This window comes from Carica papaya, chromosome 9, assembly GCF_054855325.1.
Source record: "Carica papaya isolate Zhongbai chromosome 9, ASM5485532v1, whole genome shotgun sequence".
In the NCBI taxonomy this organism is placed as follows: Eukaryota; Viridiplantae; Streptophyta; class Magnoliopsida; order Brassicales; family Caricaceae; genus Carica; species Carica papaya.
This window is the reverse complement of record NC_142317.1, coordinates 4,630,411-4,655,027: the sequence shown is the minus strand read 5'-3', so window position 1 is coordinate 4,655,027 and position 24,617 is coordinate 4,630,411. Positions and strand designations below refer to the sequence as shown.

The 24,617-nt window shown below is 39.8% G+C and overlaps 2 pseudogenes; one reads left to right on the top strand and one right to left on the bottom strand.

Moving 5' to 3' along the window:
* Positions 1-674: 674 nt before the first annotated feature.
* On the bottom strand, positions 675-3,054 carry LOC110820333 (cyclin-dependent kinase F-4 pseudogene; annotated as a pseudogene).
* A 19,447-nt stretch (positions 3,055-22,501) lies between these two features.
* Positions 22,502-24,485, top strand: LOC110820332 (cyclin-dependent kinase F-4 pseudogene; annotated as a pseudogene).
* Positions 24,486-24,617: the final 132 nt, after the last annotated feature.

Sequence of the window (24,617 nt, the reverse complement as noted above, 5' to 3'; positions counted from 1 at the left end):
TTGATAACTTTATATCTCTATTCATCACCTTGAACTTCTATTAATACCACTAATAAATAATTAAAGTATTTTTTTAATCTGAAATTAATTAAGATCTCATATTTTGGAGAGTTTGTATTTAATAACTTTATACTTCAACTAACCTATTAACAGTTAATATCTTTTAAATTCTGATGTAATTAAGCACATGATACTATTGTTATCATCTTCAAACCATTGACTTTGTTAGAAAATAAGTATGTTGGTGACTTTAACTTAGCAGTTGTGAGTTTTTTTATTATAATACGTTTAAAAAAAAAATGATCTATTTAGAAAAGAGTAGACTTGCTTATTGGGCATTAAAGAGGATAAGTCTTAATCGTTTTTTTATTTTTATCTACAATATGTATTAGAGGTCTCTCACTTTTTTTTTAATTTAAATTTATATATTTTATCAATTAATTAACATATATATATATATTAATAATAATATAATTTTTTAATAAAGACATATGAAGTGCACAATTGAAACCAAATTAATGTCCTCGTAAAAATAATAGAATTAAGTTATGCAAGAATTTTATATTTAAATAATTTTTGAAGTACATAAAGCTTTAGTATAAAAAAATAGTGCAAGAGTTAATTAATTAACTATTCTTGCGATTGTTGTATTCAAAAGGGAGTTATAGTGGGGAGTTGCGGAGGAAAAGGAGGGTAACGAGACTTATCCGAAGGAGGTACTAATCGAGTAGTGAAGGCAAGTACGTCACTCCCATTCCATGGAACCCCTTGTTCATGTCCACAGTTTCTACCTTGAGTCCCATTCCATAGTCCACGAAGTACTCGAAGATCTGCGTTATTGTGAATATTCTCTATCAACTGATAGAATCCGGAAGTTTTAGTTTCTGTTATACATGAATAATTCGCATTACTTATCAACTATATTTTCACAAAGAAATTTTCAGAGTTGCAACACTTATCAATGATATTTTTACAAAGAATTTTTCAGAACTGTAGCTTTACAAAAGAAAATTTACTAGCAGGTAGGCAATTCATCTTTTTCCCAGAATTGATGCAGATTAGCTCTGCAATGCAGGTTTTTGAGTTAAGCATTTTGTCATCCGGTAACTGTCAGCTTATTAAACTATATAGTCGTAGGTAAGATATGATTAGCTTCGTCATCTGATTCTCGTGTAATTCTCCTCAGGTCGGGGCAGCCTGGTGTTGGATTTACTTTTTTCTTCGGCTCGCAGTACTGCACAGCTTTGTTGATTTCGGAGACGAAGCCTGGTGGCGGGTATAATGAACCTACGTTCGCAGTCTTGGTAATGAAACCTGGCGGTGGTTGAATTAAAGCTATCTTCTTCACTCGTTCCTTCGGCTTAACACGCAAGTGGTTATGAAAGAACGGATGTTGCAGAGCTTCAGCAGCAGATGGTCTCTTGAGAGGATCCCAAGAACAAAGTTTCGAAATCAAATCAATCGCAGCTTCACTTGCAGATGGAATTAAGCTTGAGAAATTCACAGCAGGAATCTCTGGAAACTCATAGTTCGCCAGGGCCTTTGCGAGATATATTCCACTAGGCCAAGTCTCCATTGTTGGACTGCCTATGACGCTGCAAATTTTGTGAAGTTGATTATTCATGCCAGGAAACAGAGGACGCAAGATGAACATTTCTGCCATGATAACTCCCATCGCCCACATGTCAACTTCAGACCCGTACACGTATGATCCCATCAAGACCTCAGGCGCGCGATACCAACGAGTACCAACATAATCCGTGAAAGGTATATCTGAATTTCCTATTTCCTTGGAAAGACCAAAATCAGCAATCTTCATGACATTGTAATTACTAACCAACAAATTTTCAGGCTTAAGATCACGGTGAAAATATCCTTGACCGTGAACATGAGCCAATCCTTGAAACACCTGGAGACACCACGTACGAATTTCTGCCTCTGATAATCTATCTTTGCTGCGTTGTCTTCCTCGCAAAAGTTCGTAGAAGTCCCAGGGCATGTATTCAAATACCATAAAGACGACATTGTTTTCCATGATCACTTCTTTCAGATTCACCACATTGGGATGTTTGATTCGTCGAAGCGATTTCACTTCCGTGAGATTCAAGCAATCCTCCCAACTACTTAAACGGTTTCTCAGTTTCTTGATCGCAACAATTTCACCGCTCCTTCTGTCGATCGCTCGATACACGCATCCAAATCCTCCCTTCCCAACTTCGTTCATGAATAGAAAGTTCTCCATCTTTACAACAATATTATATATATGTGCGTATATACTTGGGCAATGCAGTCAGTAAACCAGAAAAAGCTTCGGGTACTTTCGTCTGAACAATCGATAACAAGAAGAATGAATGTATCTAAAAATAAGGCCCGCTGAAGAGACCGAGACCTTAACGGATATGATCAGAAACCAAATCGGTGATCGATCGGCAACGTAAAACGACACAAATCTTGTCCTTCTGGCGCAGTAAATTAATGATGCAAGAAGAAAATAGAAAGTTCTCCATGTCTACAACAATATTATATATGTGTGCGTATATACTTGGGCAATGCAGTGAGTGAACCGGAAAAAACTTCGGATACTTTCGTCTGAACAATCGATAACAAGAAAAATGAATGTATCTAAAAATAAGGCCGGCTGAAGAGACCGAGACCTTAACGGATATGATCAGAAACCAAATCGGTGATCGATCGGCAACGCAAAACGACACAAATCTTGTCCGTCTGGCGCAGTCCATTAATGTTGCAAGAAGAAAATAGCAAGAAGGCTGAAGAAAACGACGCCATTAGCGGCCAAGAAAGCAGGTGATCGCAAGAAATTTTACCGATAACCTCGTTCCGCTAAAACAAGAAGGCTGAAGAGAAGGACACCACTAACGGTCAAGAAAGCTGATGATGGCAAGAAATTATACCGAGAACTTCTTTCTGCTATGGAGAAAACAAGTAGGACTGTTTAGGAAAACTGAGAGGCTTTTATAAAGAGAAGGAGCCTGGAAATCCTAGTCGGAAGAGGAAGACGATTGACGGAGTCAATCCGGATTTGACTGGTTTTGAAATTACGTCTTCCCCCCCAAATACTAAATTAACTAAATTTAATGAAGTTCATAGTTCCCGACTCCCGGACTAATTAGAAGATAGAGGAACTTTATTTAGCTAAAAAATCAATAATCCTGCTTAATTTTATTAATTAATTTATATAAATTAATTAATTAAGTTGTCATGCAAGTTAATTAATAAAATCCACAAAATTTTACTTTGATTGCATAATTAATTCCTTTGAAATTTTTGAACAATTAAGCATAAATATTTTTACAGGAGACACGAGAGTGGCTATTGTTTAATCTCTTATATTTATATTACTTTCACCATGTCACACTTAGCATTTTTTTAAAATTTACTGGCAATATTCTAATTTATATATTTAATATATATTAAAATAATAAACTAATTATACCTAAAAAATACATGATAAAAAAATGTACAATTAATTTTGCATTTAGATAGAAGAAATAAATTAAATTGAAATATAAAAGTATAAAAGTTCAATTTAATTAATATTACTGTTAAATACAAGATTCATTGTTCTAATAATTTGCAGCTACACATGTTTGATCACATATTATTGTTGTGTGTTATACTAGTGCCCTTTTTCTATAGTTTTATAAAACGCTAAATATTATTATTTTCACTTTAATTATGACTTGCATTAGTTTGTGGAGATTTAAAGTGATTTAATGTAATTTTTTCTTTTTTTTTTTGTTGGTTAATACTTTCTTCTGTTTAAGATTTGTTTAATTCTAATTTGTTCTTTTTCTATTCCTATCAGATTGTATTCAACATACATACTTTTGTAAGAAATTCCCAAATAATGAATCTTTGTGAACTGCTAGAGGAAAAAAAATTACAGTGAAGATCGATTATCAGAGGCACGTAAGTGATATTTTAAAGTGTTTCAAAGACTAGTTCACATTTCATAATCAAAGATACTTTTATCGTGTCCTCAAATAAAAAAACTTGTTGATGAATAATTACAATGTTATGAAGATTGTGCCGTAGTACTTCCCGAATTAAAAAATAAAATGACCGTCCGGCTTCCCTAATAAGAAGAGAATCTGATGAAGTTAATTATATATTATCTACAATATACAGTTTCAAGTATCAAAACTTTAAATCACCAAATAACCTCTAAAATAATTAAAAAATGATCGATAAAATGTTCTTGAAATCAAAATGATTTGAAAGATGCCCCCAAGTAAAATAAAAGAGTCCTGAAACTCTATGTGCATAAACAAAGCACTCATGATGTAAGAGGTTTTGGATCTCTTTTATATTTTCCTGAGGCCAAAGAAACATAAGTCTTGACCAACTCAACCTTAACTAATTCTCAAATTCATTTCAAACTTGTTCATGTCTCCCAAAGAGAGGTTACATCGACACAAAGAACTCAATTGATATTGTCATGCATTAGTCTATCAATAAAAAATATTCAATCTATTTGTCCATGCCTTGTTAGATCCACAGAAAATACAAGAAGAGAATTATCATAATGCTTCTGCATATCATCTTCATGCAATCTCATTTTAGAAGGCATAATGAATTTAACAACAAAAATTAATAAGTTAGGCTTTCTTTAAATCTTTCTTGTTTCTTAGAGTACTCTCCCAATACCATCTTTGCCTTACCCGAATCACTTCCCCCTTCTCTGTAGTAGTTGATATTTGAATATTTGGATTTAAAAAAAAAATTGTATTTATATCTATATATGTATATGGTAATAATATTAATAATAATAATATATAAACATAATTATATGGTTGGGGAGAGGAAGAGGAAATGGTATCGTTTGAAGAAGAGAGAGTGGACAGCTGGGATAAGATGGGATGGATGGTCGAGATGAGAGATAGGTGGAATATAAATAGGAAAAGAAAAAGAGGGAAAAACAGATAGGAGGAGACGGGGAAGAGAAGATTCGAGAGAGAGAGAAGCCGAAGCAGGAAAGAACGAGAAAAGAGAGCAGGAGAAGGAAAACGGTGAAGGTGCGGCTACGGAAGTGCAGAAAGAAAAAATGGAGACTATAGGTATGGTAAAATTTAAGTTTCAAGTGTAGGATGAGGATGAAATGTGGAGTTGTGACCGTAAGTTTTGATGAAATATATGAACAGCTTAGGAAATGGAGTAGGAAACTATGATAGATGGAATAGGAGAGTGGAAAGAGACTGTGAGTTTGTGGAAATGTGGATTAGAACTATGAATAGAGGGTAATGGAGGAAGCTGCGAGAGGAGAGATTGATGAGTTCGGTTAGTGAGTGAGTTATCGTTAGAGGAAGGAATACGGTGAATGAAAAGGTAGTAGGGAGGTGAGGTGAGTTGGAGTGACTTTGAACGGACAGAATGCACACGGATGGAAGCTGAGGTAAACGAAGGAGAGGCAAGAGAGGTATGGAGAGGGGAACGGTTAGAGGCATAATGAGTATAGGAGGGTAGTAGGATAGAAGCTGAAAGAGGAAGATAGGGAGAGGTAGTGTGCTGTGAGAGAGTGATACTGCTAAGAAGAAGATGACGGAAAGCCGAGACAAATGAAGAGAAGGGAAGAAAGGGATAAAGAGTGGATTAGTTGCTAACAAGGAGTGTAGGCAGGTAAGGGTGGAGTGTGAGTATTTTGGAAATTAGGGAGCAGAAAATGTAAGCCTGTAGTGGTTGTGTGTGTGTGTGGTTGGAATATAGGTGTATTGGTGTAAATGTGTTGTGCGTGGGTGTGCGTTGCATGTGAATGTATGTTGGTGTAGATGTTGTAAATTTAGGAATTGTATAGGTGAGCACTCAGTGTAGAGGTGTAATGGTGTACATGTGCTAAGTGTGAGTGTGTGTTGTATGGGGATGTGTGTGTAGGTTCTGTAAATATGTTAAAGAATTTAAGAGTTTCAGGACAACATTTTTGGTTTAGGAATAGTTTATGTTGGAATACCCGTCGTGGGGGGTTAAGTATGCGAGTTTACTGGGCATCTTGAGTAGGAACGGGGTAAAATTATCTTAGAGGTGGTTGAGTTGGAGGACGCCGATATTGGTTGTTGTTACCTTGAAAGAGTAAGTCAATCACCGATAGTTGTGATATTTGGGGGTCTCCAACGGGTAAGGTGTTGAGTTACCGATGTTGATGATGGAAGAAAATAGTACTGGTGGGTGTGAGTGGCCAACTAGGGGTCGAGTGATAGAAGAGTAAATAATGATCGTCGATACTGGTACGGATGAGAATAACCGTGTGGATGAGCGGCCTAGTCAAGGCCAAGGGAGTGATATCGGGGGATGATTACACCTAATATGAATAACGATTAACTACTGGGGAGACGTAATAATACCGTAGAGTTAAAGAGTAGTAAGAAAGTATGACTTAGGCAACGGAAAGAGAAAACATATAAAAATGGAGTTTTAATTTGGTTTGTATGTTATACTTGTGACTTAAATTTTACTGTATTGAGTTATATGTACTCATTCTTTATTATTTACAGATGAAGTAGAGATGAAGTCGGGATCGGAGTTGGCGATTTCTGAACCTAGTATATAGAGAAAACGGAGCAGAGATTACTACCGGTAGAATTAGGAACTTACATAGTTGGTAATAATGTAGATTGTATGTCAACTGAGGATGTATGAATTTGTACTCTACTGTATTGATGCATTTACGATTGAATGTTTCTATTTGACATTGAGCAATAGGTTGTGGTAGTTTTCTTTTTGTGTGTGACTGATTTGGAATGAAATTCTAGTATTCGTCACATTGAACTGTTTGAGATTACGTCGCTAGAGAAAAAAAAAATGGGGTGTTACTTCTCTCTCAGTGATTTTTTCTTTTCTTGCTCAAATGCTTCCTCTCACCCTCTTATATCTAGCTCTTGGGTTCCCCTCATTTTTCTCTTTCTTGAGCAAGCAGAAACCCAGACCCACCCGTCTTCTCTCTCTTCACTTATCTCTTTCTCTTTTCCCATATTACAACCTCTTCTTTTTTTCTTGCTCCCAAAACCATGTCGTTTCCATTCCTTATTGTTAGAGAAAAAAATAATTAAGGAAGAGAACTAATGCCAAATGCAAGAAGAAATTTATAGGCACAAACGGTAAATTAAAAGTCAACGTCTAAATTGTTCTTAATTAATGAAGGATACAATGAGACATTTTTAATAATTTTTAATTTCCATAAAAATATTTAATTATTTAAAAATTTTAAATAACATGTGTGAGGGATATTTGTGTAATGTATGTATTAGTTGCTTGTAAATTTTTTTTTTTTTTTGTTTAAATTTATGTATTTTGTTAATTAATTTATACATATATACTAATAATAATTCAATTTTTTTAATAAGGAATATGAAATGTATTATTTAAACTAAATTATGTTCTCCTAAAAAATTTTATATTTAAACAATTTTAAAAATATATAAATTTTTAATACAAAAAATGCAAGAGTTATTTTAAATAATATAAAAGTCAATTTGGTTCAAATTGAAAATAGTCAAATATTATACTGTGATTTAGCTTGATTTTAAACCAATAAACACATGTAGTTATAACTTAAAAAAATAAGATTATTAGTTATTTCATAAATATAGTAGAAGCCTCCATCTAATATAATAAAAATTTTAAAAACAAAATATTTAATAAAATATTTTACATCATGTTTATTCATAAAATATTTTACGTTATCTAATATAATAAGATTATTAATTATTTAATAAAAATATAAAATATATATGTTAAATTTATTCATAAAATGTTCTACATTATATTTATTCTCAAAATACGCGTCCTTAACAAGAAACTAGCACCAAAATTAAAGGTAATTATCACACATATGGACAATTTTTTGAGGAGATAATAACAAAGCATGGACAAAAATTAGAAATAAATAAATTTTGTTGCCGTCAATATGTTGATTTAATTGTTAAAATTATTAATTATATACTTAATTCAAATAATTAAAAATTTAACTTATTAGTGTTGTATTGAAATTGTACTGACTAAATTAAATTTTATTGTAACGTCCCCGGAAAATATTAAAATGAAATGAGTATTTAAATATATCGAATGCGGAAGCGAGATCAAAATTTAAAGTTAACATCCCTTACATGAAAAACCAAACAAACCTACTTAAAATATAAAAGGTTAAACTAACTAAGAAAGAAAACTCGAAAATAAACTATGCGTATGACTACAGAGTCTCTAGGCATCCCCTTCGTCGTCCTCCTGCGGAACGGGCTCGGGAACCATGTCTTCCTGATCTGAAATGGTTAATTAAGGAGTGAGCTACACTAGCCCAGTAAGAACATCACGATATCTCACCGTCACGGAGATAAAGGTGGGTAGAAAACCACAAAAAGACCAATGGAGCATAATTTACAATAAACTCGTTTATTAACAACAAAACCTTTTATCAATAATAAATCTTTTACCATCCACTTACCTTGGTGGAATTTATGAAAACAATATGAGAAAAACAATAACATTATCATAATCATTGAATAATCTAAGCTGTAAAACATAACACTTATCACGCCTCTTGTAATTCAATCATTGTACAACATATCTTTTTTTCTCATTTACCAGCCTACTAGTATCCGTGGGGGTCCATAGGGGTTCCGCTACCCGTTAACCTTTAACATTCATAATCAGTTTCCAGGGCCGTCCCCATACCCCGTCCGGTATGGGCGCCAAAACCATGAACCTCAATACCCCGTCCGGTATGAGGGTGAAACGGGCCGTCCCCATACCCCGTCCGGTATGGGCGCCAAAACCATAAACCTCAATACCCCGTCCGGTATGAGGGTGAAACGGGCCGTCCCCATACCCCGTCCGGTATGGGCGCCAAAACCATAAGATCTCCATACCCCGTCCGGCATGTGAGACCACAATCCTGGTAGGGTTCCCTACGGACCCGGTCCGTCCACCATCTCCCAGGATATCTAGTCAGGCTGACCCCCATAATACAATTATCAGTTTACACAATCTTTCATTTTTCCTTTTCCTCAATCAGCATCATCAATTCACATTTAAACAAGCAAATCGTAATTCATACCAAACAGACAACATACAGTATCAGTTTTTCAGTCATTCAACCCATAATTAATAAAAACGTAGTGCATGCACACAAATCTGTAAAATGAACACATCAAACCTCATTTTGCATTTAAAGCTGTAAACAGGCCAAATAACAGTAAATCATCAATCACACTAGACTCGGGCTCCATTAGCAACCTTAAGCAATTTCACACATGCGTTAATTCAAGAAATACTGTTTTATCATTTTGAACTTTAATACCGTGATAGGAAATAGGGTGAGGGGTCCTTACTTGTTTTCGGGATCCGAATACGATTCACAGTGCGCCTGCAGGCTGTCCCTAATTTTCCCCTGAATTTTTCCTGGGGAACTGAAACACGCTAACAGTACCTGCACGGGTTCCAAAAAAAATCCAAATTAGGCCCAGGGCCTCTTTCGGCCCAAATCGCAACTCCGGCACGGCGGCTCCGCCGTGCTCCGGCGACGGCGCCGCCGCTGGCGGCGGCGAGTCGCCTCGGGTTGACTGTTTTCGGCCGTTTTTGGCCGAATTCGGCCACACTCGCATTGGTCCTTGTCAGAAAACAACCCTAGGGCCCTCGGGGGGCCAAAAAATCACGGAAAAACGGAGCTTACCGGCGGCGGCGCTCTCGGGTACGGCGACTCTCCGGCGAAGTTCGTGTTTTGGTGATTTGGCTTCGGTCAACCTGTAGAGAAAAGAATGGTGATCACGATGATATAAAAATTGCATCGAACGGAGGCCGGGAAGGGCCTCGTCGGAGGCAAAAACCGAGAGGGGGCGCGGCGGTGCCGCTGGGCTTCGGCCGCGTATTCCGGCCGTTTGGCCGGGATTTCGGCTTCGATTTGGCCATAGGAGGAATCAGTGGGGAAAAAAGAGTCGGGGGTATGAAATTTACCTCGATCGGCGGTCGGAAATTTCCCCGGTGCGGCGGCGAGTGGCGGCGGGTGGCGGCGGTCGGCCTCTGGTTCGTCTTCTCCGGCGAGCGGCTGGCGGCTAGGGTTTGTGGTCTGGTGTGGAGGTTCTATTTATAACCCCTTGCCTTTTGATCACAGCCGTTCATTTTGTTTTAATCTGGGCCGTTCGTTTTTGATTGAATCTGGGCCGTCCGTGCGATTGAATCTGGGCCGTCCGATCGCGTGATTGATCTGGGCCGTCGGATCGCACCCACGCGGATCGCCAACGTGGCTCCTTTTGGAGTGATGCGGTCTTGCCACGTGGCAGGCCCTGGTTGGCCGGGACTGCTGACCGGGCCTGCTGGCGTGGCTGCTGACGTGGCCGCCCTTTTTTTTTTTTTTTTTTTTTCTTTTTTCCTCCTTTCCGGGTGCTACAACTCTCCCCCCCATAAAGAAATTTGGTCCCCAAATTTGCCTCATTACTCTTGATCAAACAGATGAGGATATTGGGCCCTAAATTCTGATTCCAGCTCCCAAGTCGCCTCCCTAGGCGTGTGGTTCTGCCACAAGACTTTTACAAATGATATTTCCCGGTTACGGAGTATTCTGCTTTCTCGGTCCGTGATACTGACCGGTACTTCTTCATAAGACAAGTGTTCTCGGAGTGAGAGCGGTTCATGAGCCACGACATGAGAAGGGTCCGGATTGTACTTGCGCAGCATAGATACATGAAACACATTGTGAACCCGGGAGAGCTCAGGGGGCAGTGTAAGTCTGTAGGCAGTGGTACCAATCTTCTCTAAGATTTCAAAGGGTCCAATGTATCTGGGGTTTAATTTTCCCCTTCTGCCGAACCTACTAATTCCCTTGAAGGGGGTGACTTTAAGAAACACCCGGTCACCTTTCTCAAAGGCCAGGTCCCTCCTTCGGGTATCAGCATAACTCTTTTGCCTACTCTGAGCTGTCTGGATGTTCTTCTTGATCTTAACTATCTTGGACGTGGTTTTTTCCACTAAATCCGGGCCAAACAATCTTCTATCGCCCACTTCCTCCCAACAAATCGGTGACCTGCACGGACGCCCGTAAAGCGCCTCGTATGGGGCCATGCCGATGCTTGCTTGGTAACTGTTGTTGTAGGCAAACTCTATCAGGGGTAGATGGTCGTCCCAATGGCCTCCGGAGTCAAGGACACAAGCTCGGAGCATATCCTCCAGCGTACGGATTGTCCTCTCTGATTGTCCATCGGTTTGGGGGTGGAAGGCAGTACTGAGGGACAGCTTTGTTCCCATAGCTTGCTGGAAACTATTTCAAAACCGAGAAGTGAATCTGGGATCCCTGTCGGATACCACTGTTACTGGGACCCCATGCAGTCTGACTATTTCCCGGACATACATTCTTGCCAACTTGTCCAACGAATCAGTCATTCTGATGGCCAGGAAGTGGGAAGACTTAGTGAGTCGGTCAACAATTACCCATATGGCATCGTGTCCCGATCGTGCCTTGGGTAGTCCCGATACGAAGTCCATGGTGATGTGTTCCCACTTCCATTCTGGAATCGGTAAAGGCTGAAGCAACCCCCCTGGGCGTTGATGTTCTGCTTTGACCTGCTGACATACCAAGCACTTAGATACAAAGTCGGCTATATCTCTCTTCATCCCATTCCACCAGAATCGGGGTCGCATAGTTTGGTACATTTTTGTACTTCCTGGATGCATGGCGAACCTTGAACTATGGGACTCTGTCATGATGTCTCTTTTTAATTCATTGTCGTCTGGGACACACATTCTGTCCTTGAAACGAATCAATCCGTCGGCAGAGATCTGAAATTCTGAGTTCACTCCCTGTTCTGCATCCTTCTTGCGGTTTACTAGGGCGGAGTCGATTGACTGGGCTTCCTTTATTCTTTGGATTAGCTCGGGTTGGACTGCTAGGTGGCTCAAACATGTGGCCCTCTTCAGATCTTGCAGTCGAACCTGCTGCGTAGCCCCAATGGACCTGCATTCCGAAACCATCAGATGGGCTAGGGTGCCTGCACTCTTCCTACTGAGGGCATCGGCTACTACGTTGCCCTTACCTGGATGGTATAGGATGTCACAATCATAGTCCTTGAGGAGTTCCATCCACCTTCTCTGACGCATGTTGAGATCCTTCTGAGTGAAGATGTGCTTCAAGCTCTTATGATCGGTGTAGATCTGAAAGGTCTCTCCATACAAATAATGGCGCCAGATTTTCAAGGCGTGTATGATTGCGGCAAGCTCCAAATCATGGGTAGGATAGTTCTTCTCATGATTCTTTAGCTGTCTAGACCCATATGCTATAACCTTTCCATGCTGCATCAGGACACAACCCAGGCCCAGATAGGAGGCATCACTATAAACTGTATACCCTCCTGATCCACTCGGTAGAGCCAGCACGGGTGCAGTAGTCAGTCGCTTCTTCAATTCTGAAAAACTCCTTTCGCAGTTCTCATTCCAATCAAACTTTGCATTCTTCTTTGTGAGTCGGGTTAGAGGGGCCGCTAGACTGGAGAACCCTTCGACAAACCGGCGGTAATAACCCGCCATCCCTAGGAAACTGCGAATTTCCTTAACTGTTGTCAGCCTTTTCCAACCAAGTACCGCTTCAACCTTTTCGGGGTTCACCGACACCCCTTCCTTCGATATAACATGTCCTAGGAAGGCGGTTTGCTCGAGCCAAAATCCACACTTGCTCAACTTTGCATACAACTTCTTTTCCCTGAGTACCTGGAGGACTTGGGCAAGATGATGAGCATGTTCTTCTCTACTTTTTGAGTAGACTAAGATATCATCGATGAACACGATGATAAATTTATCCAAGAACTCTCTGAAGATTCTGTTCATTAGATCCATAAAGATGGCCGGGGCGTTGGTTAGCCCAAACGGCATAACCAGGAACTCATAGTGTCCGTACCTGGTTCGGAATGCCATCTTGGGGATGTCTTCTGCTCTCACTTTTACCTGATGGTAACCTGATCGTAGATCTATTTTAGAAAAGACCTGTGCACCCTGCAACTGATCGAAAAGGTCATCAATCCGGGGGAGAGGGTACTTGTTTTTAATTGTTACCTTGTTTATCCTTCTATAATCAATACACAGTCTCAACGTTCCATCTCCTTTCTTTGCAAAAGTAACCCCGGCACCCCATGGGGAAATGCTGTGTCTAATGAAGCCACTGTTTTGTAGCTCAGTGATTTGTTTCCTTAGCTCTTCCATCTCGATGCGGCTCATTCGGTAAGGAGCTACCGAGATGGGTTGGGTTCCTGGCTGTAAGTCTATGGTGAACTCGACCTCTCTGTCCCCTGGTAGACCGGACAGTTCATCCGGAAATACGTCTGGAAAGTCTCGGACTACTGGAATCTCTTGGATACAAACTTCCTTCTTGGGTTTACCTAGTTAGGGAAAATACAATATCAACGCACTGGGAATTAAGAAGAAAAGAATTTGTCATTAGGGAGAATCAGTGCCGAATAATTTTATTAACTTGTAAATGGCTCCTCGTTGGGAGGATTAAATACAATCTTTTTATTGAAGCAGTCTATGGTGGCGTGATACGCCGCCAGCCAATCCATTCCTAGGATTACATCAAAATCCCCTGTGTCCAACCCTATCAGGTCTACCCTCAATTTCCTATCTGCTATCTCCACGGCACATGCCCTGTAGACAACCTCTCCTAGTAATGTCTCCCCCCCAGCGGTAGATACAAACAATAATGAATCAAGTCTATCAGGTGGTACACAAATTTTGGAAGCAAGAACATGTGAAATAAAAGAATGTGATGCACCAGTATCAAACAAAATATGAGCAATGTGGCCAGAGATAGTATACATACCATGTACCACGTCCGGGTCTGCATCGGCATCCTTCTGGGTAAGGTTGTAAACTCTGCCCTGGATTGGAGGCCTCCCTTGATTCTGGTTCCTAGGACACTCCCTCGCATAGTGCTGGGCACTGCCGCATATGCGACAGGTGTTGTTGAGGCGGTAGCAGGGTCGGTCCCCATGATCCCTGCCGCAGTACTGGCAGATCTTCCCACGAGCTGCCCCCATAGCCTGAGGAGGGCCCTGAGCGGCAGGCCTGGGTCTCTTGCTGGGTTGGACCGGCATGGTAGGCGCTGGCCTGCGGAGCGGGGCTGAAGGTCGGGAACTTCCCGCTAGCTGAGGGCGGGTGTCGAAGCTCCTTTCTATGATCTGCGCCTTTGCCAGGACTGCCGAATATGTCTCGAGCTCCATCACCAACAAGTGCTGTCTGATCGCCGGGCGGAGACCCCACTGGAATTTCCTGGCCTTTCGGCCCTCATCCAACAATGTCTCCGGGGCATGTCGGCCCAGCTCCAGGAACTTGCGGGCATACTCCGACACTGTCATATTACCCTGGACCAACTGAGCAAATTCAATTTCCTTTAAATGTTGGATGTGCTTAGGGAGATACTCCGCATGGAAAGCCGCTAGGAACTGCTCCCAAGTAACTGGTACAGGCAGGGTGGCCCGCTTGAGCTCCCACCAGCGTACTGCTTCCCCTACCAGCATGTAGGAGGCAATGGCAGCCCTCTGCTCAGGAATTACTCCCAAGGTCTCAAAGGCTCGCTCAGTCTCCGCCAGCCAGTATTGGGCCTCTTCAAAAGAGGATTCTCCCGAAAAAGTAGAAGGGTTCAGTCTCCTGTACCTCTCTATGAAGCCAGGGTCGATCAAGGAGGGAGCGGGGTCACGAGGTAAAGGAACTGGGGCCGGCTGAGGGTGAACTGGGGGACCCTGTGGTGGCGCCTGCTGATGGGGTGGGGGCACTGGAATGTGCTGTGGCGGTACCTGTTGGTACCGTGGCTGTGGTACCGGGTCGTACCGCGGCTGTGGTGCCGGGTGGTACTGTGGAGGAACAGGCTCCTGCCGGGGTGGCTCGGGATCAGCCTGCTGTAACGGGGGCTCAACCTGCGCTAGCGGAGGAGGTCCGGGTAACTCCCTTCTCTCCTCTTGCCTTCGCTGAGCAGCTACGAGAGCTTCCACCATCTCATATAATCTGTCCAAATCCTCCCGAAGCGAATTATCTTGGGCCGCTCGGTTTAGTGGGGGCCTTCCTCTCCTCATTTCTGTGTACCTGCATTTACAAGGAATGGTTGAGTAACGACCAATCGGTGAGTATTTCTTTAAAGGACTATAGTGTAAGGGATGGGTCCGAGGAAATGCGGCTCTGATACCAACTGTAACGTCCCCGGAAAATATTAAAATGAAATGAGTATTTAAATATATCGAATGCGGAAGCGAGATCAAAATTTAAAGTTAACATCCCTTACATGAAAAACCAAACAAACGTACTTAAAATATAAAAGGTTAAACTAACTAAGAAAGAAAACTCGAAAATAAACTATGTGTATGACTACAGAGTCTCTAGGCATCCCCTTCGTCGTCCTCCTGCGGAACGGGCTCGGGAACCATGTCTTCCTGATCTGAAATGGTTAATTAAGGAGTGAGCTACACTAGCCCAGTAAGAACATCACGATATCTCACCGTCACGGAGATAAAGGTGGGTAGAAAACCACAAAAAGACCAATGGAGTATAATTTACAATAAACTCGTTTATTAACAACAAAACCTTTTATCAATAATAAATCTTTTACCATCCACTTACCTTGGTGGAATTTATGAAAACAATATGAGAAAAACAATAACATTATCATAATCATTGAATAATCTAAGCTGTAAAACATAACACTTATCACGCCTCTTGTAATTCAATCATTGTACAACATATCTTTTTTTCTCATTTACCAGCCTACTAGTATCCGTGGGGGTCCATAGGGGTTCCGCTACCCGTTAACCTTTAACATTCATAATCAGTTTCCAGGGCCATCCCCATACCCCGTCCGGTATGGGCGCCAAAACCATGAACCTCAATACCCCGTCCGGTATGAGGGTGAAACGGGCCGTCCCCATACCCCGTCCGGTATGGGCGCCAAAACCATAAACCTCAATACCCCGTCCGGTATGAGGGTGAAACGGGCCGTCCCCATACCCCGTCCGGTATGGGCGCCAAAACCATAAGATCTCCATACCCCGTCCGGCATGTGAGACCACAATCCCGGTAGGGTTCCCTACGGACCCGGTCCGTCCACCATCTCCCAGGATATCTAGTCAGGCTGACCCCCATAATACAATTATCAGTTTACACAATCTTTCATTTTTCCTTTTCCTCAATCAGCATCATCAATTCACATTTAAACAAGCAAATCGTAATTCATACCAAACAGACAACATACAGTATCAGTTTTTCAGTCATTCAACCCATAATTAATAAAAACGTAGTGCATGCACACAAATCTGTAAAATGAACACATCAAACCTCATTTTGCATTTAAAGCTGTAAACAGGCCAAATAACAGTAAATCATCAATCACACTATACTCGGGCTCCATTAGCAACCTTAAGCAATTTCACACATGCGTTAATTCAAGAAATACTGTTTTATCATTTTGAACTTTAATACCGTGATAGGAAATAGGGTGAGGGGTCCTTACTTGTTTTCGGGATCCGAATACGATTCACAGTGCGCCTGCAGGCTGTCCCTAATTTTCCCCTGAATTTTTCCCGGGGAACTGAAACACGCTAACAGTACCTGCACGGGTTCCAAAAAAAATCCAAATTAGGCCCAGGGCCTCTTTCGACCCAAATCGCAACTCCGGCACGGCGGCTCCGCCGTGCTCCGGCGACGGCAGCGGCGGCGAGTCGCCTCGGGTTGACTGTTTTCGGCCGTTTTTGGCCGAATTCGGCCACACTCGCATTGGTCCTTGTCAGAAAACAACCCTAGGGCCCTCGGGGGGCCAAAAAATCACGGAAAAACGGAGCTTACCGGCGGCGGCGCTCTCGGGTACGGCGACTCTCCGGCGAAGTTCGTGTTTTGGTGATTTGGCTTCGGTCAACCTGTAGAGAAAAGAATGGTGATCACGATGATATAAAAATTGCATCGAACGGAGGCCGGGAAGGGCCTCGTCGGAGGCAAAAACCGAGAGGGGGCGCGGCGGTGCCGCTGGGCTTCGGCCGCGTATTCCGGCCGTTTGGCCGGGATTTCGGCTTCGATTTGGCCATAGGAGGAATCAGTGGGGAAAAACGAGTCGGGGGTATGAAATTTACCTCGATCGGCGGTCGGAAATTTCCCCGGTGCGGCGGCGAGTGGCGGCGGGTGGCGGCGGTCGGCCTCTGGTTCGTCTTCTCCGGCGAGCGGCTGGCGGCTAGGGTTTGTGGTCTGGTGTGGAGGTTCTATTTATAACCCCTTGCCTTTTGATCACAGCCGTTCATTTTGTTTTAATCTGGGCCGTTCGTTTTTGATTGAATCTGGGCCGTCCGTGCGATTGAATCTGGGCCGTCCGATCGCGTGATTGATCTGGGCCGTCGGATCGCACCCACGCGGATCGCCAACGTGGCTCCTTTTGGAGTGACGCGGTCTTGCCACGTGGCAGGCCCTGGTTGGCCGGGACTGCTGACCGGGCCTGCTGGCGTGGCTGCTGACGTGGCCGCCCTTTTTTTTTTTTTTTTTTTTTTTTTTTTTTTCCTCCTTTCCGGGTGCTACATTTATTATAGCGGGTCATAATTTAATCAAATTAAAAAAAATATTATCACACTCAAATTTTATTTATTAAAATAAATAAATGAATAATAATAACAACAATTTGGTGTAAAATTTAGTAAGAATAATTACAAAGAAAACTAAATTATTTCGTGATGGTAAGAAATGTCATTTTGATTGTAATTATTATTATTATTAGTTTTATTATTATAATTATCATATTCTAATTTTATCCGGTTTAAAATTTTAATAATTTCGAAGATGAAAATTTTAATAAAGAAATCCTCTTTAATTGAAACAACCCTGTTTTAACAATTACAATATAAAAAAAAAAGAAAAAAAAAAACAGACTTAGAATAATGAAAGGTAAATTTAACAGTAATATCTGATTAAATTTATATTTTAATTTAATTTAATTTTTACTCTATAAATCAAATTTATATATATTATTTATGACAAATTAGAATATTGTTAGTAAACTTTAAGGAAATGCTACGTGTGACATGGAGACGAGATTTAACAATGACCATTTTTATATTTCGTATAAATATCTAATCAAAATAAAATTTGGAGGAGTTATTGATAAATTATCATTTTATTAACCAACTTGCATGATAAATCTTGGATACGAAGCTTTTTCTGGTTTACTCACTACATTTCGAAGGTACATATACATATTTTTGTGTAAAGATGGAAACCTTTCTATTCTTGAACAAAGTTGGGAAGGGAGGATTTGGAAGTGTGTATCGAGCCGTCGAAAAAAGGAGTGACAAAATTGTTGCCATCAAGAAATTGAGAACTCGTTTCAATAGTTGGAAGGATTGCTTTAGTCTAACTGAAGTGAAATCGCTTCAATGAATCAAACATCCCAATGTGGTCAATCTAAAAGAAGTGATAATGGAAAACGGTGTCGTTTATATGTTATTTGAATGCATGCATTGGAACCTTAACGAACTGTTATAAGGAAGAAAGCGCAGTAAGGATCCTTTATCAGAGGTTGAAATTTGCAACTGGTGTTTTCAAGTGCTTAAAGGACTAGCCAATGATTCACTGTCGAGGATATTTTCACCGAGATCTTAAACCTGAAAACTTATTGGTAAATGATTGCAGTGTTATAAAGATTGCTTATTTTGGTCTTTCGAAAAAAATAAGAAATTCAAGTATACCTTACACAGATTGTGGTGGTACTCGTTGGTATCGTGCCCCTGAAGTCTTAATGGGATTTAATGTGTATGGACCACAAGTTGATATGTAGGCGATGGGAACCATAATGGCGGAAGTGTTCATCTTCTGTCCTCTGTTTCCTGGCATGAATAATCAGCTTCAGAAAATTTGCAGCATAATAGGCAGTCCAACAATGGAGACTTGGCTTACTAGAACCTATCTGGCAAACGCCACGAGGAACTATGAGTTTTTAGAGATTCCTGCTGTGAATTTCTCAAGCTTAATTCTATCTACAAGTGAAGCTGCAATTGATCTAACTTCAAAACTTTGTTCTTGGGATCCTCTCAAGAGACCATCTGTTGCTGAAGCTCTACAACATCCTTTCTTTCAGGATCACATGCGGGTTAAACCAGAGGAATGAGTGATGAACATAGCTTCAATTTAACCACCACCAGGCTTCGTTACTAAGATTGCAAAAGCAGCTTCGTTATACCCGCAGCCACTAGGCTTCGTATCCAAGATCCACAAAAGTTGTGTAGTATTATGGGCGGAGTAGAAATAAATCCTCATTTTCCCCTAGTCCTTTACAGTTGTTTCTTCTATGATACATTTGAGGAGTTGAGAAGACTTAATGAAGATAAAAACCCAAAGTCCTTCGTGTTCAATTGAATCACAAATCGAAGATTCCTAAGGTGTTGGAGTAGGATTTGAAAGTTAGGTTAGGGAGATTTGTAGACGTAGACATAGGATGTTTTGTGCTTAAAGTTGATAATAGTTTGTAGGACCTTTATGAAGAGTGATTGTTTTGTTGGGTACATGCTGGTGGTATTGTTGTCACTCTGTTTCTTAGTTTATAAGATTTGTGGAAGTAATTTATAATTTAGGGTTATATTCTTTACACAGTTTAATTAAAATGTTCAATAAAGTTACGAGAATGCTCCTTAAAAAACATAAAAGGAAGAAAAGTGCAAATTAAAAACCTATGTGATCAACCTCCGCTGTGTAACTCTGATAAAAATGGGAGGCAATCTTTTTCCTAACTTTCTTACTGTTTAGGATCCAAATCTTAGTCGTTTTGATATGAAATGGTTAATAATAAGGCGATGAGTTACACTAACTCAGTAAAAATATCAATACTTTACTACAAATATGAAAAAATCAAACATTTGTAGAAATCGTAAAACAACCAATGTATCTTATTTATTTTTTAAATAAGTTCATTTAATTTAAAAATATTTATTTCTTACTCGCTTTTAAGTTCTCATATACCATTTATGAATGAAAGAACCAGAATAGTAATACACATCATACATTTTAAAAGACCAACAGTACTCAATCCTTACTTTTTTACTTACTTACTGGTGTTGTTAGGGATCCATAGAGGTTCCAATTACATGTGGACCAAGTATCCATTCTATAAATTAATCGGTCGTCCCCAAATTCTGTCCGGTAATAAGCGTCAAATATACCAATGCTTCAATATTCTATCCAGTAATGAGCGTAATCAAACAATTCCCAACCCCTTCTGGTATGAGATTCCTCAGCCCCGTTCGACTGAGGGTAATATCTACGACAGAATTTACCCTATGTACCATATTCGAACACCATTTCTCATGACACTTGGAAAGCCCCTTTCATTTTTGGTACATTGCATATACATACTGTATCACCATTTAGCCACCAAATACATACAACACTCATATTAAAAAGTTACAGGACACTAGGACGATCCTTTAATAGGAAATGTAAATTAATATTCAGTAATTCAAGGGCACGTAATTAAGATATTCGTTTCAAATTAGATTAATGGATAAATATAAAAACGGTTGAATAAATTAAATAAATAAGAAAACAATCAAAATCAATAAATTAAATGATACGAAGTAACAGTAGGTAAGTAAAGCTATATAACAATAAATAGACAACACAAATAAGGTAGGGATAATTATACACTGACTGGTTACTAGATTCATCGGTGACCTGTATTTAATTAATAAAGGGGTTACTAACATTTATAATTTTTTATTTATTATTTATTAAACTTTCATTTAACCATAACGGGAGAAATGGTGAGGAATTCTTACTTCGGGTCAGTGTCTGGAACACATTTTCTACTACATTTTTCGACGGTTCTTGGTTCTCGGATTTCTTGAATTTTTCTGTGAAAAGTAAAATATACGTCAAATATCATAGAAATATGCAAAAAACAGCCAAAAAGGGTCAAAATTCTCTCAGGGGCCGATTTAGGATTCCGGTACGGTGGCGGCGCCGTACTTCGGCACTTGCCCCACTGCCTATGGTGGTTCCTCCTCTCAGTCAGGCAGCTTTCAGCTGGTTCTGGACGAAACTCTACGAAATTCGAGGTTAGGTGACCTCTGTTGGTGAAAAAGGAGGAGAACCGAAACTTAATGACGATTTTGGTTTTTCGGTGCGGACGCTCTGCCACTTCTTCCTTGCTATCGCATCCTTCCTTCGGTCGCCCTGCATCGAAAATGTGTTAGATAACCCATAGTTGAAAAATGGAAGAGAACGGAAAGAGGATTTGGGCTCACCGGAAGGGTTTTTTGATTTCGGGTGCAACGGCTCAATCAAGCTCTGCCCTCCGTTTATGGCTTCTTATTTGCTTTTTTGGCGTCAATAAGGGTTTGGGGTGATTTAAAATAAAAAAATAGAGCGAACGAGAAGAAAAAAACTCACATTTCAGAGTTGATTTGGTCTCTAATGCAGTAGTGACGGTGGCCGACTTCTCTTTCGGTCGCCCTTCTTCTTCTTCTCCAACGAACTGGTTACGGTTAGTGTTAGGGTTTTAGTAGAAAAGGAGTTTAAATACTCATCTTCCCTCAATTTAGGCCGTTTGTTTGGGCCTGCGTGGCCCAATCTCCACCATCAGATCTAGCTAATTTGGGAAGCGAATCAGAGTCGTCTGATTGAAGGCACTTGGATTGTTTGATCGTACCTGAAGGAGAAATAGATCTGGGTCGTTCGTGTGTGTAGGAGTGAATCCGGACCATTGGATCGGTTGACACGTGGATTGCCTGAGTGGCCTCCTGCGTGGAACGCATATTCGCGTGTCAGCCACGCGACGCACGACGACTGGTCGTGCTGCTGATGTGGCCGTCCTACATAATCACTTTTTCTATTTTTGCACTTTTATCTCAATTTTTAAATTTTCATATCAAATTGGTCTTTCTTTATTTTCAGTTTAGCTCTAATTTTTAAAAATTATTTTTAAATACATCCAAAATATATATTTTTTCAAATTTTTAAAAACTTAAAATTAAAAAATTTTAAAATTATTAATAATATAAATTTAATCATCCTGAACCTAAATCCCGAACTTGGAGTGTTACAATATATATATATATATATGTATTAAAATTATTTATAAATTGTTCTATTTCATATTTATTATGAAAAATACATATTTTGTCTGGTATAAAATTTTATTATGATTTTTTTTAATTTTTTACTCTGTAAATAGCAATTGTATGTTTATGTATAGTATATTTTTCAACTATAATTAGTTTAACATTTGAATATATATTATTTATGATAAATTAGAATATTGTTTACTTTTTTAAGAAAATGATAGATGTAACAAGGTGAAAGTAATATAAACACTGACGAAACTGAACAGTGATGAATTTTGTATTTTTTATAAAAATATAAAATATTTATGCTTAATTTTTCAAAAATTTGAAAGGAATTAATTATGTAATCAAAGTAAAATTTGGTGGATTTTATTAATTAACTTGCATGACAACTTATTAAATTAATTAATAAAATTAAGCACGATTATTGATTTTTTAGCTAAATAAAGTTTCTATATCTTCTAATTAGTCCGGGAGTCGGGAACTATGAACTTCATTAAATTTAGTTAATTTAGTATTTGGAGGGAAAAACGTAATTTCAAAACCAGTCAAATCCGGATTGACTCCGTCTCGTCTTCCTCTTCCGACTAGGATTTCCAGGCTCCATCTCTTTATAAAAGCCTCAGTTTTCCTAAACAGTCCTACTTGTTTTCTCCATAGCAGAAAGAAGTTCTCAGTATAATTTCTTGCCATCATCAGCTTTCTTGACCATTAGTGATGTCCTTCTCTTCAGCCTTCTTGTTTTAGCGGAAAGAAGTTCTCGATAAAATTTCTTGCGATCACCTGCTTTCTTGGCTGCTAATGGCGTCGTTTTCTTCAGCCTTCTTGCTATTTTCTTCTTGCATCATTAATTGACTGCGCCAGAAGGACAAGATTTGTGTCGTTTTGCGTTGCCGATCGATCACCGATTTGGTTTCTGATCATATCCGTTAAGGTCTCGGTCTCTTCAGCTAGCCTTATTTTTAGATACATTCATTCTTCTTGTTATCGATTGTTCAGACGAAAGTACCCGAAGCTTTTTCTGGTTCACTCACTGCATTGCCCAAGTATACGCACATATATATATAATATTGTTGTAGAGATGGAAAACTTTCTATTCATGAACGAAGTTGGGAAGGGAGGATTTGGATGCGTGTATCGAGCGATCGACAGAAGGAGCGGTGAAATTGTTGCGATCAAGAAACTGAGAAACCGTTTAAGTAGTTGGGAGGATTGCTTGAATCTCACGGAAGTGAAATCGCTTCGACGAATCAAACATCCCAATGTGGTGAATCTGAAAGAAGTGATCATGGAAAACAATGTCGTTTTTATGGTATTTGAATACATGCCCTGGGACTTCTACGAACTTTTGCGAGGAAGACAACGCAGCAAAGATAGATTATCAGAGGCAGAAATTCGTACATGGTGTCTCCAGGTGTTTCAAGGATTGGCTCATGTTCACGGTCAAGGATATTTTCACCGTGATCTGAAGCCTGAAAATTTGTTGGTTAGTAATCACAATGTCATGAAGATTGCTGATTTTGGTCTTTCCAAGGAAATAGGAAATTCAGATATACCTTTCACGGATTATGTTGGTACTCGTTGGTATCGCGCGCCTGAGGTCTTGATGGGATCATACATGTACGGGTCTGAAGTTGACATGTGGGCGATGGGAGTTATCATGGCAGAAATGTTCATCTTGCGTCCTCTGTTTCCTGGCATGAATAATCAACTTCACAAAATTTGCAGCGTCATAGGCAGTCCAACAATGGAGACTTGGCCTACTGGAATATATCTCGCAAAGGCCCTGGCGAACTATGAGTTTCCAGAGATTCCTGCTGTGAATTTCTCAAGCTTAATTCCATCTGCAAGTGAAGCTGCGATTGATTTGATTTCGAAACTTTGTTCTTGGGATCCTCTCAAGAGACCATCTGCTGCTGAAGCTCTGCAACATCCGTTCTTTCATAACCACTTGCGTGTTAAGCCGAAGGAACGAGTGAAGAAGATAGCTTTAATTCAACCACCGCCAGGCTTCATTACCAAGACTGCGAAAGTAGCTTCATTATACCCGCCACCAGGCTTCGTCTCCAAAATCAACAAAGCTGTGCAGTACTGCGAGCCGAAGAAAAAAGTAAATCCACCCCCAGGCTGCCCCGACCTGAGGAGAATTACACGAGAATCAGATGACGAAGCTAATCATATCTTACCTACGATTATACAGTTTAATAAGCTGACAGTTACCGGATGACAAAATGCTCAAGTCAAAAACCTACATTTCAGAGCTAATCTGCATCAATTCTGGGAAAAAGATGAATTGCCTACCTGCTAGTTATGCTGCTAAATTTTCTTTTGTAAAGCTACAATTCTGAAAAATTCTTTGTAAAAATATCATTGATAAGTGCTGCAACTCTGAATAATTCTTTGTAAAAATATTATTGATAAGTAATGAGGACTATTCATGTGTCTATACATAATGTCTACGGTTTTGAATGAATAATTGTAAGACAAAGTGGAGATTAATGGTCAATTTAAAAAAAAAAAAAAAAATTCTGATTATACAATTATTTTCCTGGT